The sequence below is a fragment of the Thermobia domestica genome, chromosome 4 (assembly GCF_964235325.1).
Source record: "Thermobia domestica chromosome 4, izTheDome1.hap1.1, whole genome shotgun sequence".
Taxonomy (NCBI): Eukaryota; Metazoa; Arthropoda; class Insecta; order Zygentoma; family Lepismatidae; genus Thermobia; species Thermobia domestica.
Genome location: NC_137457.1, coordinates 248030098 through 248054465, shown reverse-complemented (window position 1 = coordinate 248054465; position 24368 = coordinate 248030098). Strand labels below are relative to the sequence as shown.

Sequence of the window (24368 nt, the reverse complement as noted above, 5' to 3'; positions counted from 1 at the left end):
GCTGAAATAGAAATCTTTTTTTTTTTAAGGACTTGTTTATACAGCGAGTCATCTAAAAGCTAAAGATCTGAGTGCTGAGTCTCTGGAAATAAGAATTATGAGCTCTTGTATACATTTAGAGCTGTAATGAGAATTAATAGATTCAAACATCTCTGTATATTTATGCGGTTCGATGATAAAAATACACGAAATATAAGGATTCAATTAGAGATATTCATGAAACAATAAATCAATGTCTTCGAAAACATTACCAATTAAACAAAAACATTGCGGTTGACAAGTAGTAGTTTCATTTCGAGAACGTGCCCATTTTCACAGTAATTACTTATGAAGCCAGGCAAATACTGTATGAAACTTTGGAGATTACGGACTCGAAAACACTTTATCCGCTCCATGGAAATTCTTACATAGAAAAGGAAGGAAATCTGACTACTAAATCTTAGGACAAATAGTTGTGAAAAGTTTAGAAAACCCTATTTCAGAAACAATCGAAATATCACTTGTGACAAGTATTTTACTTATTTCTGTTTCTCCAATGCACTTCCAAAACTGACTAGAATCATGTAAACAGTAAGGAAGTCACTGAATTCATAGCTCATTAAAACTAGGCATTTACCTCGTCTGTATTTGGTTTTCAACAAAACTGCAGAAGCAAGTGTATCATAAATGTAAGAGAAATGTTTTTTGTTAATATTCAGTACAAATAAGGTGCTGCGTAAATTATTATAAAAATAAAATGTAGACACTTTGGTAAGATCTCAAGATCTCTGGAGAAAAACAGAACGTTGAGAGAATCAACACTGAAGACAACTGTATTTTTGAAATTCGCCAATTTTCTACATTGCCCAGAAGGTTACTATTAAAGACAACTTTGCATATAAATTTCTAAATAAAAAAGTATCGGTAGTAGATATCATTTTTATAACAATATGTACCTAAAATATTGCTTTAAGACACTATGTAACCGAATAATAATAAAAACCATTAAAAATCAGTATAACAGGCAATAGTTGAATTAAACACCATCCAGTATTCATAAAACTCAGATATATCGCTAGCCTAAGATTCGTTGACAATGTTAGTACGTACAGAATTCTGGTCTCTGTGGGTAGTAATTACGAAGACCCGGTGAACAATGAAAAGAATTTCAATCCTGTCTTCCGTGCGTAGATTTCATTTCGCAAATTTTGTCTTATTTCCAGCCAGAGTTCACGATAGAAAACATTCGTAAAAGGTTTCAAGTTCCTATATCTAACGGCTTCGGAGATCCAGCGTTTTCAAATCGCCCCTCTCAGTCCGTAAAACTTTATGTTATTATCAACCCAGGGTCAAGGGGAACGTTTCTACAGAACTTCTAGTTCCTACTTTTAAACATTTCAAAGAAGTGATGAACAACGAAACTACGTGTAACAACTCTACCCCTTTAGGGCCATATTTCGTAAAATTCTGTGTTTATTTCAAGCTTCTGTTTTCAATTGTTACAGAAATGTAAGTGATCAACAGAAAAAAAATATTTAGAAGACCTCTTTATTCCATTAAGTGTCACATTTTTGTAAAACTCTGCTTTATTGCCAATCGCTGTACAAGAGGAACATTCTTATAAAATTTCAACGTTCTACGTCTAATAGTTTCAAAGATCTTGAGAACGGTTAGAAACATTCAAATCCTTCTTTTCCCACGCAACGATCGAATTTTGCAAACTGTAGTTTTATCGTCAAGACAGATGAGTTAGAGTATATTTTAAGCTTCAGAATGTTCCAGCTTTAGGTTCGCATTTTGCAAACTTTCTTCTTATCTACACTCTAGAATGCAAGAATGTTTATATGAAATCTCAAAGTTTTACGTCAACAATTTCGGAGACCTGATAAACACTATAAATGCATTAAAGCTATCTGTTTTTCATCAGAGGTCCAATCTAACAAAATGAGATCTTAGATATACCTAGTATAAGAAACCTTTATAAAAAATTTCAAGGTTCTACGCCTAATAATTTAGGAGATCTCGTGAATGAAAAGAAAATTAAGTCCTCCTTCTCCTCTCATGGGCCTCATTTCGCAAAGTTCCATCTTATCTATAAACTGGAACCAATAGAGAATATTTATACAAACTTTCAAGGTTCTAAGTCTGGTAGTTTCAGAGATCTGGTGTATACCAAACAAGCATTCAAGTTCCCCATCCTCCTCTGAAGGGTTGAATTCCGCAAAACCCTGTCTTATCTACAACCTAAGGCTCAAGAAGAACATTTGGGGAATTACAACTAAGTACTTTGAAGGGGATGGACACGGCTGGTAGAAGTACTTGAAAATTACTTATTGTTTTCTTGGATGTAGAATAACACCAGTTCAATACTACATAGATGTAATGTCTTGTAGTACTGGATCCCCCCCACAATTGAATTCCATCCCTTCAACAATAATTTCTCAGTGCGCACCTGATCTACGTTTACATTAAATATATAAAGGAGTTTTTGATAAACCAATAAAAACTGAAAATTTTCATTTTATTTTTATTTATTTCATTTTATTAGGACGGGCTGAGAGACACGTTGTGAAGATGACCATAACGGACTGAAGAGCGGCATCCACAGTGTTGGCTCAATCATGGAGCACAGTCATAGGTGTTGCCATGTATGTTTAGACTGTTCGATGTCGTTTGCTGAAGGCTCGCATACCGTTGCGACGGCTCCCCTTTACCAGAAACCACAAAAGCAACAGATTGATATGGGGACGCGAACACTGTTACTGGCGTGCTGAATAGTAAAATGTGGTGTTTCGGATGAGTCTCATTTCAACCTGTCCTACAGTGATGGCTGCATACATGTATGACGCTTCCATGGTAAACGCAATATGTCAGTTTGCATTGTTGAGAGTCATAGCAAACAAGTGCCCAATGTAATGCTATGGGGCGTCATTATTTACAACATGCGATCAGAACTCATTCATATCCAAGGCAATCTTAACACCAACCAGTATATTAATAAGGTTTTAGAGCCCCGGATGATGCCCTATCTACAGAAAACTCCAGATGCCATATTTCAGCAGGACAATGCCAAGCCACGTGTATCAAGGAATGTGCAGACTTTCTTCGCAGAATGCCAGGTATCACTACGTCCTTAGCCTGCCTGGTCACCTAACATGTGGTCCATAGCGTATGTTTGGGATATGGTTGGTCGCAAACTTCTTCGTCGCTGTCCGCCACTTACAAATGTGGATGCCTTATGGACTCACGTACCAACCGCGTGGGAGAATATTATCCAGGAAAATATCCAGCACCTTCTTGATTCCATGCCAGGACGTATAGAGACGCTGATCTCAGCATGTGGTGGATTCACACGATATTGATTTTTTTAAAAGGTCACAGGTGATGTACAGTTCAGTAATTCTAATCATTTGTGTTTTGTCATGTACCTAATCTCTGGAATAAATTTCACTGTTTTACTGTAGATCTTTCTGGGTGTTGCAATTTTCAAAACCAGCAGAGTATTTACGCTGTCCGTCCGTCCGCCCGGGAGACAAAAAAAAAAACTCAAGAACTACTTGACCAATCATCAGCAAATCTGGTGAAAATGTAGAGGTTCAAAATTTAGGAATAGAGTTTTCTTTTCTTTTTGGAGCAAATATTCAAAGTAGCAGTGTAAAAATTAATGTTGGTCGCTATAGAGCAGAAATAGTAATAGATAAGTGGTTTTTAGTAATCGGTTAAGCATCCTAAGCATACATTACATCTACATTCGGTTCTTCTACCCCAACCGAAGTAATAAAAATCCACTACAACTTCCGATTCCAATATGAATTTACATAGTGCAAATTGCTCTTTTCTTCCCCACCATTTCTAACACATTCTCATTCGTTTTCCGCTCGACCCAACTAATTTTCCCCATTCTTCCCCATACCCACATTTTGAAAGCTTCCAGTCGTATTTGATCACTTTTGCATAATGTTTATGTTTCTACCCATACAGAACAATACTCCACACAAAGCATTTTATGAATCTTTTTTCTCAACTCTTTATTCAAGGTCCCACAAAATAACATTTTCTTCCTCCTAAAGGCTTCTTTCGCCATTCTTATACTAGCTTTTACTTCAGTGCACACTTCATAGCATTACTAATAATAGTACTTAGGTGTCTAAAACTAGTCACTTGTGCTATTTTATCCCTTCATACTTCTATATTTGACATCGACTACTTCGTTCCAATCTGTTCCATGACTTCTGTCTTTGTAACATTTATTTTCATCCCATATTCTTCACAGCCCTTCATGAAGTTTTCTAACATCTGATTGATTTTCTCTTCAGATTCTGCAACAAGCGAGACATCATCTGCAAACCGTATACACCTAATCATTCTATCTCATATAGAAATGCCGTCTCCATTATGTAGGCTCTTTTCCACTATCTTTCCCAGATAGATATTAAATAATGTTGTCGACAGACAGCATCCGTGTCGAACTCCCTTCCAATTCCACTCTCCTTTGTCAATTAATACTATGAGCGCACACAAATTCTTCAGATATTTAGTTCATGGTTTTAGCGAAGACATACAACTGGTGCAGTATTTTTATTTGCGAATACTGTATGCTGTGAAACAAATGTGTTAAATTGAATCTATACTAAAGCCTAGCATAACTTTTTATAATAATAGGAAGGCACGAACCCTCAGTGGTAGAGTGCTTACTTCTGGTGACTGAAATCCCTGGTTCAACCCCAGTCAAGTAAATTTGTTTCAGATGACATCGTGTCCATTGGTTTTCTCGGGATACTCCTGTTTCCTTCCACATTCTCATTCCACAAATTCTTCCATCATCATTCACTTGCGTAAAACATCGTCTCCCGTAACCTAACGGACATAAACTTAAATATTTAATTTCATTTCACTTTATAATAACAAAGTAATATTTGTTTGTCTCTCTGTTATCAGACTTGTGAATAGAAATGAGTCACCTTGAGCTACCAATTTTTGAACACAGATAGAGCTTCATCATATTTATGTACGTACGAAGCCACTTCCTTTTTTTAATGATTTTAGGCTCAAGAGAAAAGGTAATATACGGAAGGGCGAACATGAATGCAAAAATGTATGCAAACTTTTACCGTGGTTTCTAAGAACGCCTTAAACGTTTGCAACCCATAATACTTGCCAGATATGCGGGCTTATATAATAGCAGAGGATAAATACACGGTGAATGTATTTCGTCTCTTTAAAAAAAAAAGTTCTGGATAAAGACCTTACAGCGAGGGGAGCTTACTCTTTTCTATCCAATACTGAATTAAGACCTGGATGCTTACAACTACTTGATAAATAAATAGTTTCATTGAAAGGAATAAATAACTTGTACATTGTTAGCATACAAAAGAATATCCACAGACGATGCGTATATTAAGGGGCAGACTACTAAATATTTTTCAAAAGCTAACGATTTTCTTTTTTGCCAGTTTTTCGTAAGTGAAGAGAGATAATGAAATGTAACTTACCTCAGTAATAGATAATGTTATTCTACACCCAAAAATACGAATCGGAAGAATTTTCAGTGTGGCCATTCATAGAAATTACAGTGTGACCAGAATTTGAATTACCCAAAAATCTAGGTTATGGCAGTGACTAGAAAAATGAGCTCTCGGCAATTGATGACTTATTATGCTATCTGTGGTCCTTGTTAATTACTTTTTAAATAACATTTGTATTTTAATTCTAGTGATAATTAAAAACTATTTATTTTGTACTCTTTATTACAAAATAAATACAAATATTATTTAAAAAGTAGTTAACAAAGATCACAGACAGTACGATAAGTCATCAATTGCCATTGAGTTCATTTTTCTAGTCGCTGCCATAACCTAAATTTTTGGGTAATTCAAATTCTGGTCACACTGTAATTTCTATGGATGGCAACATTGAAAATTCTTTCAATTCGTATTTTCAAGTGTAGAATAACATTATCTATTACTGAGGTAAGTTATATTTCATTATCTCTTTTCACTTACGAAAAACTGGCAAAAGATTAAATTGTTAGCTTTTAAAAAATATTTAGTAGTCTTCCCCCTTAATTGAAAGAACTGATTGAGTTCTTGCGCGAAATTTTCGACTGCGCGAAAATCGATAAACCAAGAATTTTAGGAATGATAAAAAAATTGATCAAAAAATTGCGATCTTGGCTAAGAAGTTTAGGACAGATCCAAAAAAAAAATGCATTAAAAGATTGCGATCTCGGCTAGTAATTAGTTTTTGGATCTGGGGCTACAAAAATTTTGAACGACCTCTTAAGAGACCTCATCGCTGTGAAATTTAAATACCGCTAATTTTACAGTAATTATGTAATATCTTCAAATAGATAAAAGATAATCAAAAAGTGGAACAAGACCTCCCTAGACAGTATTATTTTGCGTGAGATACCGTTCTCACAACTGAATTATCTGCTTTCGATTTCCAGCCATTTAGAAAATCGGCATTTATTTTCGCATTTCTAAATAACAGCAAACGAAAAGCTACTACGTGACTCGTGATAACGGCACCTCATGCAAAATAACATCGTTTAGGGAGGTCTTGATCCACTTTTCGATTATATTTTATCTATTTGAAGATATCACAAAATTACTGTAAAATTAGCGGTATTTTAATTTCACGGTGATACAGACTCTTAATCGATTTTTTTTTTTTTTTTTTTTTTGTATTTTTACGGAATAAACACATCATTTTGAATAAAGTGATAGTTTGGGTTTGGCTACACCGTATGTAGTTCTCCAGATATAGGGAGTACAAAAAATTTTTTTATTAAAATATATTGGATCTTTTGATCCAACAAAGATTTCTGTAAAGCTAAAAATGTATTATATTTGGTCTAGGAATTAATTCGTGCGGTTGGACAAGAGATGGCGCAACGAACGGAGCGTCCCACAGTTCCGTGTATCCACACATGTGTTGCAAACCCCTGTCATCGCGTATCGTTCGTAGTATAGATCAGTGGATTAAAGCGTCAACAACACCAGTTTGTAGTTAAGTGAACATGGCGCAATTTGTGCCTGATAAAGTGTTTTTGCGGGGTGTCCTGCTGCATTACTTTAACATGCAGAAAAGTGCGACTGAAAGTCATCGTATTTTGGTGGAAGTGTATGGTGACCATGCTCTAGCTGAGCGAACGTGTCAGAAGTGGTTTGCACGGTTTAGAAGTGGTGATTTCGGCTTGGCAGACCAAGAGCGAGCTGGACAGCCAAAAAAATTTCAAGACGAAGAATTGACAGCATTGCTCGAGCAGGATTCGTGTCAAACGCAGGAACAAATTGCAGCAGCATTAGGCGTTGATCAAACAACAGTCTCCAAACGCTTGAAAGCCATGGGAATGATTCAAAAGATGTCACATTGGGTTCCACATGAATTGAAAGACAGAGACGTTGAAAGACGAAAAACCATTTGCGAATTGCTGCTTCAACGACAGAGCAGAAAGGGGTTTCTGCATCGAATTATTACGGGTGATGAGAAGTGGATCCATTACGAGAACCCTAAACGAAAAAAGGCCTGTGTGAAACCAGGTGAACCAGGTCCATCACAACCAAAACGAGATATTCACTGTGCAAAGGTTATGCTGTGCATATGGTGGGATATGAAAGGTGTGGTGTACTATGAGCTGCTGCAACCGGGTGAAACTATGAATGGAGAACGTTATCGACGACAATTAATGCGTTTGAAGCAAGCTCTGGCCAGAACACGACCAGAATGGGAGAACAGACATGATAAACTTATTGTTGAACATGATAACGCTCGCCCACATGTCGCAAAACCGGTCAAAACCTATTTAGAAAATGTCGGATGGGAAGTTTTACCCCACCCGCCGTATTCACCAGACGTTGCTCCTTCGGACTACTACTTGTTCGATTGCATGAACAACGATTTGATTGGACAGCGGTTTACTTCTTCAGAAGATATCGAAACATGGGTCTCTGAATGGATCGCTTCCAAGGATGAGGACTTCTTTCGCCACGGAATCCGTACATTGCCTGACAGATGGGCGAAAGTGGTGGCTAGCGATGGACAATATTTTTCTTAAGGTATTTATGTATTTTGTGTTTGTACTACAGCTTCAATGTGTGCGTACCAACCGCACGAATTAATTCCTTGACCAAATATGTCATAATCACGCTAACTATTAAACTATGAAACTGATGCTGAAGTATGTCCATATCAAGTTATTATTATTATTATTATTATTATTATTATTATTATTATTATTATTATTATTATTATTATTATTATTATTATTATTATTATTATTATTATTATTATTATTATTATTATGAACCATTATGACCTAGCAAAACAGTACTTCAGAGTATAGTTAATGAGATACACTCCAAAATTATGATTAACTGTTAAATTTCAATTTTTGTTTTCATAACATTATCCTATACTCAGACATATATCAGTCGATAGTGCACATCGAGCAGAACAAAATTACGTATTTGAAAATATATTCTTATGCATAATTTTCGAGAAAATTGACAAAAAAAAAAAAAAAAAAAAAACTAATTCTTATTGCACTAGAAAGTGTATTTTATTTGTTGCCAAGTGAAAAAGAACAATGTGGTGTCTATTGTTGTCGGTCTATTCCTAGTAGTTAAACACGCTTCTTACATAGTATCACATAATACATGTACAAAAAATAGGGCATAAATTTTGTATTTTCAAAAGGTGGAAGAGAAACACCGGCATTTCTTCTTCCCAGCAGTTCATCAAATCTTCCATTATAAAATCATCCGTCTTCTTTAAGATAATGTCTATGAAGGAATTGACTTTTTCTTACTATTAGAAGCCAAAGTGTTTTTCTTTTATCAGAAAAACATTAATTGGCTACCAGAAAATATCTGTGTACTAAAGAATAGCTTACAAAAAGAGAAATTGAGTTCGTCGTGGTTAAACGGTTAGCATACGCCTCTTTGGGGTGGAAGACCCGGGTTCGTTCCCCGGCGGGAGCTTATGTAGTTCGGATTTCCCGTTGAGCTGTAAGTTCACGTCTCTAATAGGCTCCCTGCTAAACTAAAATCAAATAAAATCGAGACAAGGAGTTCAATTTCAAGTCAAGGCTAGAATTTTCTTAAGCTTCGTGGGGGGAACACAATTCACCCAAATTTTAGATCTCAAACACTGTTTTAGTGTTGCACGATTCATAGTAAAAGACTATAAATTGACAAAGTGGTTTATGTAATCAATAAAGAGCATTTATCAACGTTTAAAGATGCGCTAGTTATTACACAATAGGCATCTATATTCCAATAATAAGTATAGTTTAAATGTTATACCACATCCTTGGTAGACAACTTCTTATACGGATACTGATAACTTTTAAATGAAATTAAGAACAAAAATTAGAGCATACATTTTGTTCACAAATTTACAGAACAAGACGAGAAATATTTCGAAACAAGACGAGAAAAGCTTTTTGGCAATCAAAACGAGACGAGATCAGAAACTTTATTTATCTTCTCACAGGCAACACTAAAAAGTATACACAATCAATTTATATCCGCGCACCATTCTATTCATCGCAATTCTATCTCATCTCTCTAGAAATGACAACACCATCTTTAATTTCTTTGGAGAGGGAAAACGGAGGATACAATACAAAATATCTAGAGAAGCAGTTAGAGAAGCATGCTTAGCTACCGGGAGCGCTCGCTACCTTCTGCCACTCCTCTGATATTATCACTGCTCTTCACTGTCTCTTCTAAACGTCCTCCCCATGACCTACTGATGTATAGTAATAGGATGCAGCGTTTTACCACTTTTTTTCTCGGAACGAAATGTAATACTTGGCAAAAGTGGCCCACCCACATGGACATTATACGTATAGATTTTCTTTTTTTAATTGTATAATATCTTCTGTGAGAACTATTGCCTCAAAGTTTCAAAATTTAGCTGAAAATTACAAAAAAAAATCAAAAGTTGTTAATTAATTTTAGTTGTGTTAAAGTAAACATACTTTTGGTTAAATACATGTCAGTTGCTATGAAAACTGAATTCAAGTATAAAAATGCCAGTTATACGCCCCTGTGGTGGGATAGGGGTGCCTCCTCTGGGGCCAGGAAACGGAGGAAATTCAGTACAGCTAAGCGTTTGTGTAGCTCCTCGCTCACTTGGCCATATACAATGGGCAAGCGACCCAAAGCCCACGTGATGGTGGCTGTACCTAGGGCTCCTCCGCCAGCCCTACCCAATCAACCAAACATATGTAGGGATGGATGAACTAATCCGACTTGTCACTGTCAGGAAATATTGTCATAAATTGGGACTTTGATTGAAATTTAGACACTGCATGCCTAGAAAGTAAGCTGTACATGATCATCCCGTTTCTAGCATTACTGCAACATACTTGGAAGGCTGCTTCAATAACTAATTTCACTATCCGTTCTACTGCCACCGTGTGGCATGGATAGACGGTGAAGTACCATTCTGACACAGTGTTATCAGGAAGTGAAAGTTTGCCCATAACTGTTTGTTTGATACCGTGCTTAGAACTGATGGTACAGTTATTGACACATCAGTGCTTTCCCAGAAGATCATTTCAGTGTAATCTTTCGCCTCAAAATTGTCTAGGAATGATGTTATATCTAATGGAGTTTTAAAGATTCCCTGCTTCGTGTTTTCGAGCACTAAGAATCTTATGTAATACATCTTGTCGGACAGCAATCGACCATTAGTCATCATGGCGAAAAGAACAATTTCTGGGAGTGCAAAGAATGCATTCTCTGAACGGATGAACGGATTACAGCCCGGTATTCCCTTGATAAATATCTAGACCTATGAATGGTCTCAAAGACGTGACAAGGACCATCAGCAATGGAAGACTGTTCTGGCACGGTATTACATAACCACATAGACTATAAGTATGAATGTATGTGAAGATGGCATTTGTTGCAATATACAATCTTAAATTCTGCTTGCGGTAGTCAACCAACGAGCTTTGTTTAGTTTGTCAGGGATCATAGAAGCAAGCTTTTCCGAACATGCTCCGGACTCAATGACTTGAAATATCTGGAACAAGTATCTCAGGTCTTTACTGAGTATTCTGAGCTCTTCTGGACTATGGTGAGATAAGTCACATTTTATTGGTTTGAATGGCACGTATTCAAGGAAACAATGCAGAGAAATAGTAGTGAGGGGATTTCACAAAGTGATGCAGTCCACTGTGACACAAACTCGAATGTCGTTTTTCTTACTTTTTTCTTGCTTCTGTTTAAAGTATTTTTGAAAGAACTCTTGATAGTAACTACAACAAATGTTCGAGTTATAAGTCATTTTTGTGATATAATAAATAGTATTGACTTTTTTTCTTTTAAAAAAAGAAATACAGTATTTTCTGTGAAAATAGTGGTTAGCAAACTTACCTGTAACAGCCAATTCATTAAGCTGAAGGCAGGAGTAACAAAATTATAGCGCTTCAGAAATGGCGCCCAATTCGAAGTGTATCCGACTGGTTCCTGACTGCGAGGCAGATCGGGACAGCAGAAAGGCGTTGCGGTATTGTGAGGTGGAGGGATGGGAGTGTCATGGTGAAAAATAATAATGCTCTGTTACCGCTATGAACCACCAGTAGAAGAAAAAGGCAAGAACAAAAAAAAAAAAAAAAAAGCTGTAGAATCGTTTAATTGTACTGAATTTCCCACCTTTTCCGGCCCCAGAGGAGGCATCTCTATCCCACCGCAGGGGCATATAACTAGCATTTTGAGACTTGAATGTCAGTTTTCATAGCATCTGGCGTGTATAAACTAAAAAATATGTTGCGGGGCCGCGGTGGCTCAGTGGTAGAACGTTCACCTCTGGTGCTAAGGGTCCCGGGTTCGATCCCCGCCAAGTGAACTTTGTGGTGGACAAACACCGTGTGTGTGGGTTTTCTCGGGGTTCTCCCGTTTCCTCCCACTTTCTTCATTCCACCATTTCATTCATTACTCATCATCACCGTCTCCTTTAGCCTAACCGGCATAACCGTGGGACGTAAAACTCAAAGATTTCATTTCATTTTACTTTAACATAAGTAAAAATATGTTTACTTTAACATAACTAAAAATAATGAACAATTTTGGTATTTTTTTATAATTTTCAGTGAAACTTTGAAACTTTGAGACAATACATAGTTCTCACAGAAGATATGATCCGAATTGAAAAAAAAATCTACACCTGTAATGTCCATATGGGTGGGTCACTTTTGCCAGGTATTACATTTCGTTCCGAAAAAAAAAAAAAAGTGGCAAAACGACCCACCTAGTATAGTAACCCATCATAGCTGCATGGATTAAAACTGGTACTGTTAAAATTCAAACGAAATGAAATTTCTAGATTTACGTCCCTCGATTGTGCACCGAGCCTAAGGAAGACGGAGATGATGATAATGAATGAAATGGTGAAACGACGAGAGTGAGACAAAATGGGAGAACCCCGAGAGAAAGCCGATGTTTTTACACCACAGTATTCACTTGGCCCGAAGCTGGGATCGAGCCAGAGACCTCAGGTACCAAAGATGAGCGTTCAAACATCAAGTGTTAAAATTTTAATAATTCATTATTCGAATATCCGACTAACGGATTATTTGCACATTCATTAGTCGAAAAATTATTCGAATGATTATTCCAATAACGCTGGTCTTGAAAACGAACATTCGAGTTGAGTTGAGTTGATTTTAGTTTAGCGTCCCGTTCAGCAGCGAGGCTATATGAGACGTGGACCTACTGATTAACGTGGAATCCGAACCACATGAGCTCCCGCCGGGAATCGAACCCGGGTCTCCAGCGCCAAAGGCGCGTACGCTAACCGCTTAGCCACGAGGGAGCTCAACGAACATTCGAATAACAGTAGAAAAACTATTTGAATAACAAACGAACATACGAATAATTTTTACAACTAGTTGAACCTGTTCTTCAAATAGAAAAACTCCTACATGATGATATTTAATTTTCACAGTATAATCGTAAATTTTAAAGTAAAGTATTTTATTACTAGAATGCATTATTTACTACAATCACTAAACAAATATTAACATTATTGTAGGTTATTTGACATTTCAAATTACGGCTTATGTACTATATTAGACTATTGTACACTCCCACGTACGTTTTTCTTACTGTACGTGACTTCGGCGTGCGTGGTCCTAGGCTCAAAACCTAGTACAAACAATTTCAGTTATTGTCGCATCATCATGAAACAAAATTGAACGGCTACCTTAAATGAGAGCTAGTGAACTGTTGCCCTGGAAAGTAAGAAATTATTTTAATAGGATCCGATGTCCTGGCCATGCTAATCTAGTTAAAGATGCGCTATTTGTGGTACCGTTAGTTTTCATCGATTCTTATGTTAATTAACTGAAAGTTTAACGTCCCACCCAACACCAAGGCTACATGAGACGGGGGACGCGGCAGAAGTCCTAAATGGCAGAAGTCCTAAAATGCAGAAGTCCTAAACGGCATTAGACCTAAAATGCACAAGTCCTAAAAATTATTTCGCGGCACAAGTCCTAAATGGCAGAAGTCCTAAAGTGCAGAAGTCCTAAAGTGCAGAAGTCCTAAAATGCAGAAGTCCTAAAGTGCAGAAGTCCTAAAATGCAGAAGTCCTAAAAGGCAGAAGTCCTAAAAATCATACCCAGGCAGAAGTCCTAAAGTGCAGAAGTCCTAAAGTGCAGAAGTCCTAAAAATCTCTTGTGGCGCTACCATCGCGTCCGTAAGAAGAATACTGTCAATCTGTTAGTCAAGTTTTAGATATACTGTTTCATATTACAGAGCCTTAGTTCTTACAAGTTATTTGTATAAATACATATTCTATCGTTCTGAAATAATAAATAAATAAATAAATAAATAAAGCCTATTGTCCTTTCTTACTCTTTCCATGATATATTTCTATGTTGACAAAATTTTAATTTTCTACCAAATGTGATTCCCAGATCTTTCATAATGTCTGTTTTTCTCTATTTCCACACCATTGACTTCATATTAGTAACATAATATTGTGTTTTAGTTATGTACGTCATAAATTTTGCTTTCCTTGTGTTGTTTTGAAGTAAATTATTTTTACACATATATTTCTTGTACAGAAGTCTTTCTGTAGCAAATAATTGTCATATTCGTAATTAACTACTCCTGGGATACGGCTGTTTCAGTGTAGGACGTTTTGGTGCAGGGCGTTTCGGTGTACGGATTGCTCGGTGTAAGGACGTTTAGGTGTGAGGCTGGTTCGGTGTAAAAGTTCTAATGTTTACACCGAAACGTCCACTCTTCAAAATGAAAATTATTCGTTAGGGAGAAATAAATTCACGAAGTAGAATATATAAATTAATAAATAAAATAAAAATTAAATGTTTCTGTAATTGGCAAGGGTTATTTATTTATAGTGAGTCCCCTCGCTTCACTCTATGTCAGAACTTCTTATATCCTCAAATGTTATAATTATTAATTGATTGGGAAAACGTTTTACGGTAATGATATATAGTAAAAAAGTGTGTGATGCATAAACATTGTGTACACCACACACACCTTATTACGGCAATAACTGTGCACAAATCGCAAAATGCTGCACAATCTTTGAAAGAAAATTTTCAAACACAGATGGTTTTTCTTCCAATAACCGCTTTTATATCATGCATACCCAATAAGATTAGCAAATCTAGGAAAAGAAAACTGATTATGAATCAGTGATGAGATCTTAATTATATTATTACGGAGATGTAAATTCATGTTATAGTTGTAGAGAAGGACAGTGTCAGAAAAATGTCTCAAGAAAATTTTTAACGGCCTAAAGAACACAACAAGAGGCTGAATCCTACCAGTTGTTCCTGCAGAAATTGTTTCTATTATGAGTTACTCTTTTGTTCTTAAAATAGGTCAAAGTTGAATTGTGACCACTCCACGAAACTAATAACAAAATGGACTTTGCATTAGACGCTTGAAGAAAAATCTCTTGGAACCATGATCTCACAAGACTTGATGTTAATTTTTCCGGATTTGATGCTTTTACAAGGATATCTTCAAATTTAAAGAGGTTGTGTTGGACTATAAGACCAAATGTTCCATTGTTTTCCTACAAAACAATTAAAAGTGGTGATAACAAAACACTATTTGCAGAAATTGAAGGCTGTATGATGTAGCTACGAGTCATAGAATTTACTGACTGTACCACCCTTTCTACTGTTTGTGTCCCTGTAAACACTAGAGTACATCCCGTCTGCATTTAAAAATTAAACCTATTGATCAGAGTTATAAATATTTAATTTTCCAATATGTGTTGCTTCACATTCGCGACAAGTGCATTGGCATTGGCTTCTAGCTTTTTGGCTATAGATTTAATCAAACGTCCTGTTAAAATAAGTACAAAAAGGGGTTTCAAATCAGTCTGCACCTTCTCTCAGTAGCCCCTGCCAATTATAATTGTTCTTGGCTAAATGCAGAACATTTCAAACCAGAAGACTTTGTAATTGTAATCATCATATTGGATCCGCCAATTTGAATTTTGTAATTTCAATGTCAGGTTCTGAATCACCTGTCCTAAAACCTCCTTGACAGTAAGCTGGTCGTATCATTTAATCTTCTATTTTAATGATTGCTTTCTGTTTATGCTTGGAGGCCACCTCTAACGTTCAAAGAGTGGTTTCTACCCTTAAACCCGCACCATTGCCAAAAATAAAATTAAAAAAAAAGTGACGATTATTTTTTGATATTCTACAAGTATGCAAAATTTCATTCAAATCAGTAAATTACACTTCCATAAGTCTCCTTATTAGTGCTGTTCAAATGGAAAAAATAAGTTAATTGGCGGATATGAAGTCAGAACAAAGAAAAAATACGCCGGTGTTACGAAGAGACTGACCAACGTTTGTGAAAATTACAAATCTGATGATGTGATTACAGTCTTAAAAGGAATTGTGTACAAGTTTAGATTCTTAGTTGAGTGATTCTATGTAATTATATTTTTTTCAACAAAATTCCTTTGAGTTGAGATGAGTTGATTCTGAGTTTAACGTCCCGTTCAGGAGTGAGGCTATATGAGACGTCCACATACTGATTAACGTGGAATCCGAACCACATGAGCTCTCACCGGAAATCGAACCCGGGTCTCCCACGCCAAAAATTCCTTTGAGGTATTATTCAGTTTGTATATATTATTACTGTGTCTCAGGAACTTTGTACAATATATTTATTTCAATTTAGAAATAATGCTGAATATTTTGCAGTAAATTTGATTATTATTCTATAAAACTCGCCTATGGACATCTCTGAATAGAAATTATTGTTGCGAATGGATTGGTGTTGTATTATCATCCTGTCTCAATAACAATGAGACTCAATAACAATGTTAATCAGTTTACACTATTCCAGAGTGGCTACACTATGTCACTTCATGCCTGTTCATTACAAGCATATGATTAATGCAATCAAATATTAGGCTATACACCGAAACGTCCTTTACAGCAAGTGTCCTTACACCAAACCGTCCTTACACCGTAGCGTCCGTACACCGAAACATCCGTACACCGAAACGTCCTACACCGAAATATCCTAAACTCTTACTCGTTATCATTATTAATAATAATTTTAGTGTTACTAACATAGTTGTTACCGTTGGAATTAAATACGTTCATATAGGTATTGTGGCAACTACTTAGTACTGAAATGCTTTATCGAATATTTAAGTCTGTAGTTTGTAGCAGGGTGGCCATAGAAGTTAATGGCTTATAGCCCATATTGCCTCACTGAAATTTTAGAGGATCTTTGAAAAGCAACTTAATTAAAATTAATGAGAAATATATATTTAAAATACATTTATTTAATACAAGAACATTACGTTTAATCAATTCCGCAACCATGGTTGAGGAAGGGATGTCTTAAAGTACGAACCATTGAAATAGTGCAGAAGCAATAGCTGAGTTTTTTATAAACATATATATAAATGAAAGTATACTAGAATGTAACTAATTAGACTGGAAATGAAAGAATGTAACTCTCTCTCTCTCTCTCTCTCTATATATATATATATATATATATATATATATATATATATATATAGTGAAAGTAACTATATTTGTAACTTAACAACACTTGAACCACCAGACTGATCTCGACAAAAACTTTCAACATAGATGAGGTTCGGGCCTGAGATGGTTTTATCATTTCACTTTGAAGGTGCAACTTGGAGGAAGGAAGTGCGGATATATATTAAAAATTATCGATCTTAGTGTCGAACCCATAGTTTTCGGGGTTGCTGAGATGAACACTATCTCCGATGAAGCTTAAATTCTAATTCAGCACTGCAACTTGGAGGAAGGAGAGGAAGATGTATAAAATGATCGAAAATGACCGCTATAAGTGTCGAATCCATAGTTTTTGGGGTCGCTGAGGTGAACAGTTACACTTTCGATGCCGTTTAAATTCAAATTTACTCCCGCAAATTGAGGGAGGTATATAAAAATGATGCAAAATAATTGATATTAGTGTGAATCCATAGTTTTCGAGGTCGCTGAGGTGAACAGTGACACTTTCGATGCTGTTTAAAAAATTTTAATTTGTCCCCGCAAATTGAGGGAGGGGGTGGTATATTAAAATGTTGGAAAATAATCGATATTAGTGTGAATCCATAGTTTTCGAGGTCGCTGAGGTGAACAGTGACACTTTCGATGCTGTTTAAAAAAATTTAATTTTTCCCACAAATTGAGGGAGGGGGTGGTATATTAAAATGTTGGAAAATAATTGATATTAGTGTGAATCCATAGTTTTCCGGGCCACTGAGATAAATAGTAACATTTCCGATGCAGTTTAAATCCAAATTCAACGCCGAAACTTTAGGGAGGGGGAAGGGGGTGATATATAAAAAAAATGATCAAAAATGACTGATATTAGTGTTGAATCTATAGTTTTTGGGATTGCTGAGATGAACAGTGACACTTCTAAAGCCGTTTAAACCCAAATTAAGCGCCGTGACCTGGGGACAGAGGAGAGGGGTATATATATATATATATATATATATATATATATATATATATATATATATATATATATATATATATATATATATATATATGTGTGTGTGTGTGTGTGTGTGTGTGTGTGTGTATGTGTGTATGTGTGTGTGTGTGTGTGTGTGACCGATATTATAGTCGAATACATCGTTTTTGGGGTTGCTTTGATGAACAGTAACACTTCCGATGCCGTTTACATCCAAATTCATCTCCGCAACTTGGAGGCGGAGAGATATATAAAAATGATCGAAAATGACCGATATTAGTGTCGAATCCATAGTTTTTAGAGTCGGTGAAATGAACAGTAACACTTCCGATGCACTTTAAATCCAAATGCATCCCCGCAATTTGGAGGCGGATATATATATGATCCAAAATGATCTATACTAGTGTTGAATTCATGGTTTTTGGGGTCCTGAGATGAACAGTGACACTTCCGATGACATTTAAATCCAAATTCAGCACCGCAACTTGTGGCGGGAGAAGATGTGGGTATATAAAAGTGGTCGAAAATTGTCGATATCAGTGTCGAATCCATACTTTTCTGGGTGGCTGAGATGAACAGTGACACTTCCGATGCCGTTAAATCCAAATTCAGCCCCCATTATTACTCCTAAAGGGAGAGGATGACATGTAATAGTAAGTCAAAATGACTGATACTAGTGTCAAACTCATAGTTTTGGGGTCCCTAAGTTCACTGGTGACAGTGTTGACGCTCCTTATACCGAAAATGAAACTATTCTCCCCGTATGAAGAACGGGTAATCTGCTAGTCTTTAAGAATAACGAACGGAAGTTTCACATGTTATATTCTTTAATATATTTGTCGCTGCTCAAATTTACGCACTTATGTGGTGTATGTAAAGAAAATCGTTTCTCTTTTTGAGTTCTTCGAAAAGTATACAAATAATAAAGAGGTATTTTTTATCAGAAAACTAAAAAGTAAAATTAAAAGATGTTGCTTTAACTATTTTTCCTGCTAGCGAAATACGTTGTATGTATAGATACTGCAGACACGTTACAGCAAATAAGATTAGCATCAGGCGAATAAATAGTTTTTAAATTACATTATCCGGGTTTTGTCAATATTTCCGAACAAAAGATTTTTTCCAATGGGTTCAAAATTTACAAAAATTTACACCGCACAAGGAAGATACGTGTATCCATAAAATAGATATTTGATTTTAACATACTGGTATTAACTAAAATGATTCTGGCCCTGATATTTTAACACTTCCCTGCTATGAAACGGTAACTTTATAAGATTACTTAAGATAATTTAAATGCGTCTATATTATTTAATCTAACTTCGATTATATTTCAGAATTTTTTGTAGCCATAACTCCATTCTATCACGGTGCTAACTTTAAAGGAATGGTGTAAATATATTTATTGCCATTAAATTTCCCTATTCTAATACAAGAAACATAACTACTCAATGATCTTAACTGTAAAGCAGTAAATATTAAATAGTGTAGTTTTCATTTTAAAAGCATAATGTGTGAAACATTCGAATATTTCAATTTTTCCCAATCTTTTCGTTTTTTTCAGGTTCGGGAAAAACGGTAAAAAATTGTTTTTTTTTACCCAAAATTTCCTTTTTGTTTTTTCTAGACCTTTGCAACACTAGTTGCACATATTGTAACATTCATCAGACACGAAGACATGATTCATCACTATTCTCCAATCGTCAGCAGTCCAATGTTCTTTGCCACGTGCCCATTCGAGGCGCTTCTTTGTAATGATTGGAGTAATTTTTGCTTTCTTTCTTGGCCTGAGTGCTTTTATTCCCTTAACACAAAGAACCCTTCGAACATTTTCAGGCTAAATGTCTACACCATACTCAGCCATTTTAATGTTTAAGTCTCTAGAAGTTACGTTTCTGTTTCCCAGAGCCAATCTTTTTTAGTTTTTTGATACCTCTTAGCAATAGCTTTGGATCTCACCCACTGTTCCAAAGTCTATTTTGCTGACACATTTGCTTCTTGCTCATCGCAACGGAGATTTTACTCACAAATTTTTGCCCTACCCCAACTCTAATAGCAATTTGTCGTGTATATCTTCCTTTCACCAGCAGTGTTTTGACAACTTCCACTTTACGGGAAGAAAGGTCTCTGGCTTTACAAATTATGCCGCGATTACAGGACTTCATAGAATAAAAGATTAATACACAAAACACGTCAAGATCATTTCTAACTGACCCATACGAACTGTTGAAGGCTTTGAATGTCGTAACCGCTTACGACACAATACTTCAGATTGTAACTTGTTGTTCGAAATCACAACAGCTGTCTAAGCTGAATACCACTTTCAGAACTCTTTCCCCTCTACTAATGCCATCTGCTGTTCAACGGTGATATCACCACTTCAAGTCTACAGTAAACAAACGAAGAATCCTATATTGGTGGTTTAAACAATTACACTACACGTTCAAGACTTATTAATGTCACCCACTGTATTGCATAATAAATGTTCTTTGCTCAATTTTAAATTTACTGCGTTCTTTATGTATACAGTTGGTATTTAATGTTCACTCGTGAAATGTCTAGTGAGCTTTTGTCCTAATTAAGTAAACTTTGGTGGATTTTTGTCCTACTCTTAATAAAATACGCTCCGTACAGTATATATTGCATTTCTGAATGTTTGCTTGGTTTCAGAAGTCTGGTAAAATATGCTTTTTAAACATTTTTTATTATTTATTTATTTATTTATTTTTGTTTTAGGAATTTGTCTTGGGATTCTCGTATCTCCATTCGAAAGAAACGAATTTCTTAACAAATTATGTAATTAATTCTTAGAATGAAATAGGTTGTATTATGTAATTCGTGTATAAGTGCAGAACAGATAGTGATAATAACGATCTTAGTAGTACAAATATAGCTGTTACTGTTGGAATTAGATACGTTTGTAACATTATTGCCAACTAGTTGCTGCATCGTCCCAATTTCGTGTGGTGGTGGCGAATTTCAGAACTAAAGCAAGTGAATGATAAAGGAACAAGTCCTAAATGGCAGAAGTCCTAAAAGGCAGAAGTCCTAAAATGCAGAAGTCCTAAAGTGCAGAAGTCCTAAAGTGCAGAAGTCCTAAAATGCAGAAGTCCTAAAGTGCAGAAGTCCTAAAATGCAGAAGTCCTAAAGTGCAGAAGTCCTAAAGTGCAGAAGTCCTAAAGTGCAGGAGTCCTAAAATTTAGGTCTAGTGCCCATATTTTTAGGACTTCTGCATTTTAGGACTTCTGCACTTTAGGACTTCTGGATGTCACCCCATGAGACGTGGACGTACAGATTAATGTGAAATCTGAGCAGCATTGTGCCCTTTCCTCTGGTCTACTGGCAAGCACGCGCGTTTTTAGAGTACAGAGTAATGGGTTCGGTTCCTGGTGGAAAAAGGCTTTAAAAATTTGAACTCTTTACGGTTTCCAGCATAAACTATAGTTCCACGTCTCAAATAGCTTTATTGTTAAAAAAAGGAACACTAAACTCCAAATAACTAATTAACCGAGCATTTGCTCGAGCCTGGAACCGAACCCGGGTCTCAAATGATAAAGGCGCATGCGTTAATCATATAACCAGGCACTTTGCGTAAAGTTGAATGCAAAGAATAACATATTAGTATAAACATTGGTTCGTCTATATACAGTGCTATAAAACAAAAACAAAATGAGTAACTATTACCATAGCTAGTAAAATATAAATACGTAAATAAACATATTAGATGTGAATTAAAAGAAAATCCAGAGATACCTCAAATTTGGTTGTTAACGACCAATATACTACTAGAGTAAAGCAGAATATAAACATTTAACACTCAGCTCATTTGTTTATCTGTATAAATAATAGTGATAAAAAAAACGGGAGTACATTATTTGTATTGCGGAATTACTGACCTCAGAAAATGGTTCAAGCTTCTAAAATTCGACCTTGTAAACAAGTATGCACTGAATAATTGAATAACAAGATTGTTACAAAGCCAAACAGGTACATTTCTTGCGATTTTGACAATCACGTCAATAACAAATGACACTTGTAAAACAGAAAATCTTATTGGGGAGGTGGAGATGTTATATCCAGGGAACTTAATTACGCTTATATTTTGTTCTTGGCCCTTCGTGCAAGTCCCTTGTAGGTAGCAGCACCGTCGAGTGGCACTATTGATTTTTGCTAGCTAGCTCGTAGCGTGCAAAGGGTTCGCTTTCTCTTTTTTATCCCTTCTTTTGAATTTTATGTATAAAATTGGTATCAGTCTACATATTTAGATCATATGAATATGTAAAAGACAGAAAACACCGTTTGAAAAATCGAATAGTTTGACCTTGAAACAGAACATCTTTAACAGTAGCACGCAATTAGAACAAAAATAGGTCGACTCAATACGGAAACTCAGAAATGTTTCGCGGGACTTTTACGTGCATTTTAAAATATCGTCTTTCCTTACTTAGTGATTCTATTGAAATGCAAAGACACATGTAACAGTGATTTAAGTAAATTTTATATTTAGGTTGCTGTTATTTTTTTCTTATATTCTTGTGCAATACCAAGTTTATGAATACTAAGACTTGTTATTCAACTGAATTCTCCCTACTCTAGTATCTGAAGCGCATGTCCTTCTTACACGATATCCTGGGTTCGGTTCCGGGTGGGAGAACATCAACTACACTACAGTGGGGCACAAGGGAGTTCACATTGAGTGCAAGATGAGATAATCGCTTCCCTGTAGCATTCCAAAACATTTTACTCAGAAAATATTGATATAAAAAGAGAAACGACTAAAATAACTAGATATTCACTTTATTACTCCTATGTAAAATATTAAATAAAAATAAAACCGGATCAAAGGAATCCTTATTATAACTAGTATGCGTTACGGTTTCAGCAATGTACATATACCTGTCATTGTTTCCAGCATACAGATTATCTGCCGAACATATCTAAATTATATATTTCCGAAATTGTGACACATATTCGTAATAGAGATCGCGGTGATTCTGAAAGAGAGCGCTCATTTCTAGCGCGTAGGGTTCCTGGTTCGATCCTAGCTCGCGACTGACTCACTTGTCAGCAATCAGACTATATAGAACAAGATCTACAGTTTAATTTATTGATTTGCATTTAATCCTTTGTCACCAATGAGACTATATAGGACGAGCTTTACACTTGAATTGATTGACTTGTACTTAATCCTTTGTCAGCAGGATATAAATATGTTTGATTTTAAATGGGAAAAACAGATGTTTGTTGGTATAGTACCTTATTTTATAGGACTAATATATGAATTTTCATGAAACGGACTATTTGTGAGGATTCGTTTTAGCTATAAGAGTTAAACTTGAAACTAGGGATGATATCGAGATGAAATAAGACCTCATTCTGTCTCAGTCTCTTCTCGATTTACAAATATCAGTCTTGGTCTCATCTCGAGTGGAAAATCACGGTCTCGTGTCAAAAATCGTTTTCTCAGTTTCGTCTCGATCAACAGATAGTTCGTTTGATCTCGATCTCGGTCTCAAAAATCTGGAAATGAACTATATTGATTTAAAAATGTAAAATAGTATAATTTTACAGCATGTTTCCTCTTTTTAACTGACTTAAAAATGGAGGTGCTCAGTTTGGTGTGTAGATATATTTGTAGGTTTGTTCGCCTTTGTGTGGAAAACCGTTGGCCATATTGCGATGCGTTTTTTACTAGTCAACTAAGTAATTTCCAATAAAAGTTCTTACTATATTTCTATAATATTTTTAAAATGTTAACAATTAATTAATAATTTTAAAAAAACTAAAATAATCACTACATCGACTGGTGAAGAAAATCATAAAATGTGCGGCAACCAGACAATCAACAAAGTAAGGTGGGTTGCATATAAACCGGGGGTTATAAATCTTTTATGGTCCGCTTGCTCAAAACGATTTAACACTGATAATCTCATTTAATTGGCGATGTCATGACTGCATACATGGCAATCTTGCTCAGTTTTTTTTTTTTTTTTTTTTTGTCAGAATATCATCCACTTTTTCTGTGATAGGCCATCCACTGCGAGGAGCATCGTGGTCACCAAAATTTTCAGAACGAATGTGAATTAACCGACTTTCGGCTGTTGGATGATACAACGTATCTTACATGTTGACAGCACGAATTCTTCAAGGCCTGCGCAGCAGTTGTTCTATCGAAATAAAATTGTAAAAAAATAGGGCAGCTTTGAGAAAAGTTTACTCATTTCCATGGCGCGGTACCTTACGTTCCACTATAAGAATTCTAGTACTTTCCGGATACCTACTAGCGTCAACTATCAGCTGTCAAATGACGATATGTCTGATCCTACGATTTGGGATACTTCTAGTACCACCTCGTGCGCAAAACGCTCAGTACATTTTAGACTACGTGATACTTTAATGCGG

The 24368-nt window shown here is 35.8% G+C and overlaps 1 protein-coding gene across 1 annotated transcript in view; it reads right to left on the bottom strand.

Moving 5' to 3' along the window:
* Positions 1-22061, bottom strand: part of LOC145683960 (uncharacterized) — a 31243-nt gene extending 9182 nt beyond the window's left edge. The window contains exon 1 of the mRNA XM_081755678.1: positions 21863-22061. The gene's annotated coding sequence lies outside the window, so the exon portion shown is untranslated. The remainder of the gene's footprint in view (positions 1-21862) is intronic.
* Positions 22062-24368: the final 2307 nt, after the last annotated feature.